This window comes from Hibiscus syriacus, unplaced genomic scaffold (assembly GCF_006381635.1).
Source record: "Hibiscus syriacus cultivar Baekdansim isolate YM2019G1 unplaced genomic scaffold, ASM638163v2 tig00113279_pilon, whole genome shotgun sequence".
Lineage (NCBI taxonomy): Eukaryota > Viridiplantae > Streptophyta > Magnoliopsida > Malvales > Malvaceae > Hibiscus > Hibiscus syriacus.
The window spans coordinates 352,787-360,098 of NW_024063450.1; the positions used below are offsets into that span (position 1 = coordinate 352,787).

The following is a 7,312-nucleotide window of genomic DNA, read 5'->3' on the forward strand; positions in this document are numbered from 1 at the left end:
CGTCGAGATGTAAAAATTTGCCTTGGCCAGAATTATATGTTCTAGCTTCCTCCAATGAACCAACATCTTCTATGTAATGACATTCTTTAGAATCATCTATGTACTTAAGAGTGTTGAAGACATTGATCGTGACGCTTTGATCAGCCACCCTCATATTGAACTCTCCCTTCTCACAATCTATTAGAATACATCCTGTAGCTAAGTAGGGGCGCTCGAGAATAATAGGTGCATTCTCATTTTCCTCACAGTCTAGGATGAGAAAATCAGCCGGAAAGAAAAACTTGTCCACTTTAACTATCACATCCTCAGTTCCGCCCTCTGGATGAACATGTGATCGGTCAACTAGTTGTAAGATCATGGTGGTTAGTCGAGCATTTCCCATTCAAAGCTTCAAAAATATGGAATTCGACATCAGGTTTAGACATGATCCCAAGTCAACAAAAGCTCTTCCAATATATTTATCACTGATGGAACATGGTATAAAAAAAACTGTCAGGAAGACGGAAGTTTACTCCTCGTCGAACAATATTATGTTATCGTGGCAACAATTTCTATTCTTTCCACCTTTCTTTTCTTTGTGACAATGGCCTTCAAGAACTTGGCATAGGAAGACATATGCTCAATGGCTTTAAGTAATGGAACATTGATGTACAACTGATCAAGGACTTCAACAAACTTTTTGAATTGGATCTCATTATTATGATTAATATTCAGGTTCTTGATGTGTAGTGCCTTGGTAAAAATTTTCTGGTTGCTTCCCCCCAAACTTATCTTCTAGATTAATCTGAGTACCACTCTTTTATATGAGCACACTGCATTGCTTCTTTCCATGAGGCATAGTAACTTGAGTGTCATTAGGGAGACTTCCTTGTGGGCGTGAATGTAGTGCAGTGGCAATTTGGCCCACTTGGTTCTCCAATGCCCTCAATGATGAGCTTTGGCTTTGCAATAAAGCAGCCTGGCTTTGCAACAAATTGCCTTCATTGTTTATTGTTGACGAGTGTCTATGAATCAGAGTCTTTATTGAAGCCATGAAATCTTTTTTCGATGGCATAACATCTTGCAGTGATGCCTCAAGGGAGTTAGAATTTGAGGAAGATGCAAAACCCTTATTTTTCCAGGGCATCTAATGATGCTGAAAATTTAAATGTTCAGAAATATTTTACTACGACCTATTAAAGTTGCTTGCATAATTGTTGTTGTTGCCTTGATTACCCCACGAAAAATTTGGATGTTGTTGCCATCCAGGATTGTATGTATTGGAGTAGGGGTTATTTTTGTTGCTTCTATTAAACTTGCCCATTAAATTGATCAACTTCTGGTTTTCTGGGCATTCACTCTCATGATGGTTGTCGCAGCAAAAAATACATGCTGCGCCAGTTGTTTTGGCTTCTTTCACCTCGCTAAAATGCTACAAATATTTCAACATATTTGTTATGACAAAAAATTGAGCAGATACGGAATCCTTACCATCAAGTTCGTATGCTCCATATACTCTTCTGCCAGTTCCAAGCCTTGTAGTCGGGAATTGATAGTCATTGTTGGCTATCTTATCGAGGATATCAAAGGCTTCCTCATGTTGTTTGTCAAGTAATGTGCCATTTGTCGAGGCATCTAACATCATACGAATGGGTGCGTTGACACCATCATAAAACATCACGACTTGAGTCTAGTCGTGGAATCTGTGGTTAGAGCACCTGTGAAGAAAACTTTTATATTTGTCCCAACATTTGTACATAGATTCATCATCACCTTGGATAAAACTTGCAATGTCATTGCAGATCTAGGTGTACATATTGGGTGGGTTATATCGAAATAGAAATCTTTTACATAAAACAACCCTAGATTCTATTTAGCTAGAAGGGACTCAACTAAGCCAAGCTCTTGATCGGTCTCATAGAGAGTAGGGGAACCATTTAAGCTTTAGCATGTCTTTGTCCACTCCTTGTTGCCTAAACGAGTCGCACACTTCCAAGAAAGCACGTATATTCTATTTAGCATCCTCATTAGGTGAGCTACCAAATTGACCGATGAGATTTAGCATGTATTTCAAAGTGGATTGCATGTAATTCAGGTGCCACAATTCCAGGATTGAGATCATCAAGGATCAGATTTAAGTGATCTAGTATTGCTCGTGGTCTTATAATATTTATGGGAAGATTATTTACTACGACATTGGGATCTTCCTGATCCTCCATTGGGTTACCAGCAATATACAAAAGTTGATTCATATTATCTACGACATGCTGAGCAAGTCTCCTTTGTCTGTATAATTTCTCGATCTCAGGTTCAAATGGTACTAATGGTTCACCAGTAGATTTTCTGGTCATGCAACGACAAAAACCTTCAAAAGAAAGTCATAAAACAAACACGTTAGTACTAAAAATGACAAGAAAATATAATTTGCTATGGTAAAAATTATCAAAATTCATGTAGTTGCCAATCCCTGACAGCGACGCAAAAAACTTGATCGCTTGTGAATGAATATGCTAAGGCAAACAAATTTGTGCAAGTGTATACAATTGATGAAAGTAATATAGTAGTGAGTTGAGTTATTGTCTCCATATGGATTAGGGGGAACTTTTGATGTTTTGCTACAACTAGAACTAGGTGTCACAAGATATTCCTGAAATTCTTGTCAAACAGAAAACAATTAGTATAAGATGATATAAACAGATGGAAATGTGTTGTCAAGGAAAGAAATATTGTGATGTATAGTGTGTAGAAAAGTTTGGTCGAGGCAAGAAAATTTTGCAGGAGTAAACAAATAAATATTGTCAAGAAAAATAAAAACGCCAAGTCTAATATATTCATAAAAACCTCACATAATCAGACTTCTTACAGAGCACTTAGGTTGATTTTGCTAAGGCGATAAGTAATTCTATGTCTGGAATGATTTAGAATGCTATGCTTAGGCTGCCCGACATGATTACTAGAGTATTCAAGGACGTTTACTACGACAATACTACTCGGCGTGAGCTACAACCCTTGGTTTGTCAGACTGTTGTTGTGGCAATACCCCTCAACGTAAACTGCAGTCTTTGCCTATCTTACTCAAGTAATTATCCCTTTTATTCGAATAAAACCCTATCTTTATCTTTAAGGCATATTAGAACCTCAAAATCCATTGATTAGTTCTATTGTTCACGTAGATATACCCTAACCCTCTCGATATTAGGTATCTACTCCAAGAAAAATGGCATTCTCTCGAAAGCTCTTACAAGGACTAGAAATATTTGTCTAGGAACCTGGCAATCTCTCAAAAATTCTTACAATGTCAAGGCAAAATATTAAAACAATGAACAAAACAACTTTAAACAAAAGCGAACTTCATCATTCATTAACATTCAAATAACTTTACATCAAAACAATAACCAACACCAAGTAAAGCAGTTCAAGGTATGGCAAATATCATCCAGTACAAGCCCTTTTAAAAAATCAAAATTTAAGAACAAATGAAAAAACACTCCCAAACAGAGCTCTGCCGTGACAAATGACCACCACTATGCCTGCTCCAGTGGCTAGCCTCTCTCGAGGGCCTGACCGCTGCTTCGATGAAGCCCGACTATGGAGGGCACCAATGGCGGTCTAATGGGGGACGGTGGAAGTGAAGGGTGTTGTAGCCACTTTTTCCAAGCCTAAGGTAAATCCTCTCCTTAGTTGTCTACTCTTTTTAGAGAGCTTTAATGAGTTATTTATAGTGGGAATTTCTAGGGTTTTGTGTCCTTGGAAATTCCCTAAATACCCTCGTTGACTTACCCATTTTATAAATAATATAACAGCTGGAAGTGGTCAATTTCCTTGATAGAGGCATGATTGCAAGTGAGGATAAAGCTAGGCAAGTGACATCATCAGTTCTTGATCCACATCAGACTTGCAAGATAAATATTGCCTCGGCAAGAAAAATTTGTTCCTCACTATTGTCTTCGTTTGTTCCTCTAGCCCAGGGAAAATCTTTGTCTCAATAAATAAATTTTCCTTAGTCCTTTACTGCACAACACAGCCAACAAAGAACCTTCCTCCACAACAGTATCAGTCAAGCCAAATAAATATTACCTAGGTAAAATTTATGCACAACATGCAAATATGACCTAAATGCAACTAAAATTCTATGACAATGGCTTTTAGACACACAATAACTTAAGTAAAAAGACAGAGAATATAGTCTTTTTACGGAGTTATCAATTGTGCTTTACCAATCCTAAGTTTCCTAAAAATAAATAAAGGCAATAAGTTAATGATGAAACCTAAGTCACAAACGTTCTACCTATGTATTTATTGTCAATAGAACAATGAATAGTAAAACTCCCTAGGTCTTTCAACTTTGAGGGCAATTTGCTCGTGACAATGGCGCACACCCTTCAGTGAGTGCATCAGTCTTGAAATCACCAATCCTACGTTTCATGGAAAGTAACCCCTTCATAAATTTAACATAGTGGGGTTTTAGTTCCAATGCTTCCATCAACATTATGTTAATGTGCAATTGTCTCATCACATCAAGAAACTTCTTGAATTTTTGGTCCTCTTTGTTTTTCTAGAATCTTTGAGGGAATGGTGGTGGAGGTATTGGTTTTGGTTGATTCAACATTAGTGATGATATCCCATGCATCACATATGGTAATGTTGTTGGCTTTGCTGCTGGCAATGTCCCAGGATTACTACATTGTCCTACATCCTTTGTAGCAACATCCACTATAGATGTCTCATTATCCACTTCTAATTGCTTGACTTTAGCTTGCTGCTCAAGTCTCTCATCATCATTCTTCTTGTTTTCGGTAGTTGGTTTCCCAAGGTTGATTCTGCTTTGAGTTTTGATAGCTTTACAATGCTCGTTGTTGGTCGGGCAGGTAGATGAAGATGAGAGGATTCAAATGAAAGTGTTTTTATTGGGTTGGTGTTCAGTGTACCGCACCGTAGGTACAAGATAAAAAAGAATGGAAAGCATTCCAAGCCCAAGGAAAAAGTAACGAGGGGAAGAATCAACAAAGAATCCATAAAAAATCGTGAATGAAAAAAAACGTGACGAGAATTCTCAACCCAAGATGTTAGAAGGTGCAAAATCAATGGGTGTCGGAGCTGTTACAATTGCTTCAGCGGGAACTATTTTCGGTATTGGAAACGTATTCAGTTCTTTGATCTATTCTGTGGCGTGAAATCCATCATTGGCTAAACAATTATTTGGTTATGCCATTTTGGGCTTTGTTCTAACCAAAGCTATTGCATCGTTTTCCCCAATAATGGCCTTTCTGATCTTTTCGTATTCCAATCGAAGAAAGAAAGTTTCAGTCTCATAAACCAAGCACCTCTTTCACATCAGAATGTGGATGCGAGCTTGGGTACGATCTAAAATGATTCCACATAAAAGAGGACTGGACAATTGCCCTTTTTGAGTAATGGAAGTGGGCTAGTCCCCGATCCATGAGCTTTAGGGACTACGATATCACTTGACAGTGTCCCTTATGGTCTATTGCTCAAAGAATTTGCCAATTGTCCCATTTAATTTTCTAATGCCCTCAATGATGCTAACTGGCTTTGATCAGGGATTCATTCATTTGATACATTGTCTCATTTATTGAAACATACTATTTCAAAAGAGATTTCAATATTAAAAATGCACTAGCTTGAGTAGAGGATTGTCCTTGCTAATGTTGTTGATTATTGTGTTATTGTTGCGACATCACTTGATGTTGTAATGACTGATGTTGCGACATTGATTATTGTTGAATGTATTGCTATTGTAATTGATACTGTTACTATTGATTCCCAAAGCTAGACTGTACAACATTGGGATTGGCAACATTTTGGCTCCTCCAATATAGATTTAGATGATTTTTGAAGTTGGAATTATACGTGTTACCATATCCATTGACATTGTCACCCTTATTATAATTCCTCACGAAATATATAGATTCGGGGTTTTTTGGACACTCTTCATAGTTATTGTTATCTCCACAATAAACACAATAGACTGTAGATGTAGATTTTACCCCATAAATGCCTCATGGTTTTTGCATTTTCTTTAACATTTCAGTCAGTGTTTTGACTTGTGACGCCAAGGAATTCAACACTTCAGTGTCCATTGACGCAACAACGCGTCTACCCGACATAAGCCTGGTATTGGGGTATTGGTAGTTGTTATTGAAAATCCTTTCCAATATATCATACGCTTCATTGTAGGTCTTATAACTCTGTAAAAAGCTATATTTAAGGTCTTTTCACTTAAGTTATTGATTTTCTAAAAGCCCATATAAGAACATATAAATGCATTTAGGAGTATATAGTTGCATGAGGTGGAAATATATTTTTATGTGACATTTTATTTTGGAATTGGTAATGCATTATGGGGAAGGCGTTTTGTTTGATAATGTGCGGGATTTGGGAGCAAGAAAGTACAAGGAGAATTATTGTGAAGTATTGGGAATACAGAGCAAAATGCAAATGCCAACTCGAACGACATTTCTAAAGCGAAAAAGAAAAAAGAAGATATTTTTATAAAGTGCAAATTTTCATTATCTTCACGTGTTCACAGCTGCCATACACCAAGGAGGGGACAACTGCCACCTTTGTCGGCCGACCTTGTCTGTACGTACGTCCAGCTACCAGCCTCTTAGGAAGTGACCACTTCCAGCCTCCTAGGAGGGGACCACTGCCACCTTTGTACCACCCATCACGTGAAGGGAACAAACTTGGGGTATCATGGGAATTTTGAAACAATTCCTAGGTTTATTTCCCACTATAAATAGGAAATGAGGCCACCAGATTTAGAGACTTGATTTGGAGAAAAGTAGTGGAGAGGCAGTTGGAAGAAAAATTTTCACCTTTTTCCGTTCCTCCACTTTTATTGTGGCTTTCCTCATTAGCAAGCTTGAGGGACTGGCGAGCTAGGCATCCGAGAGGAGCTAGCAAGCTAGGGTAGTTTGTGGTGGCCGATGGGAGCTTCGACAGCGTACGTCGAAGACTTTTCCTCCATACCTTTTCTATTTTTTATCTCTTATCATATTTGAGTTGTATGGAAAGAATGGATTTTATGGTTTATTTCATGGATTATTTGAACCCCACCATGAACTAGCTTTATTTAGTGGGAGTTTACTATAGATGTTTAAGCTTTTTCTTTAATGGATGGTTGTTTTTCGTTATGATCTTATTTATTTTGCTTATAGTGCTTAATGTCTTAAGGTTGTAGGAGCTATGAGAGTAGTCATTCCTTGGAAAATACTTACTGTTCGAGAGAAAATAAGTAGCTCATATTTAGTGTTCGAGAGAAACTAAGGAGGACATAAGCAATGGGTTTTAGATAGTAACTAGACCTAAT

At 37.6% G+C, this 7,312-nt stretch overlaps 1 pseudogene; it reads left to right on the top strand.

Moving 5' to 3' along the window:
* The first annotated feature begins 4,347 nt into the window (after positions 1 to 4,347).
* Positions 4,348 to 5,311, top strand: LOC120186103 (annotated as a pseudogene).
* The last annotated feature ends 2,001 nt before the right edge of the window (positions 5,312 to 7,312 follow it).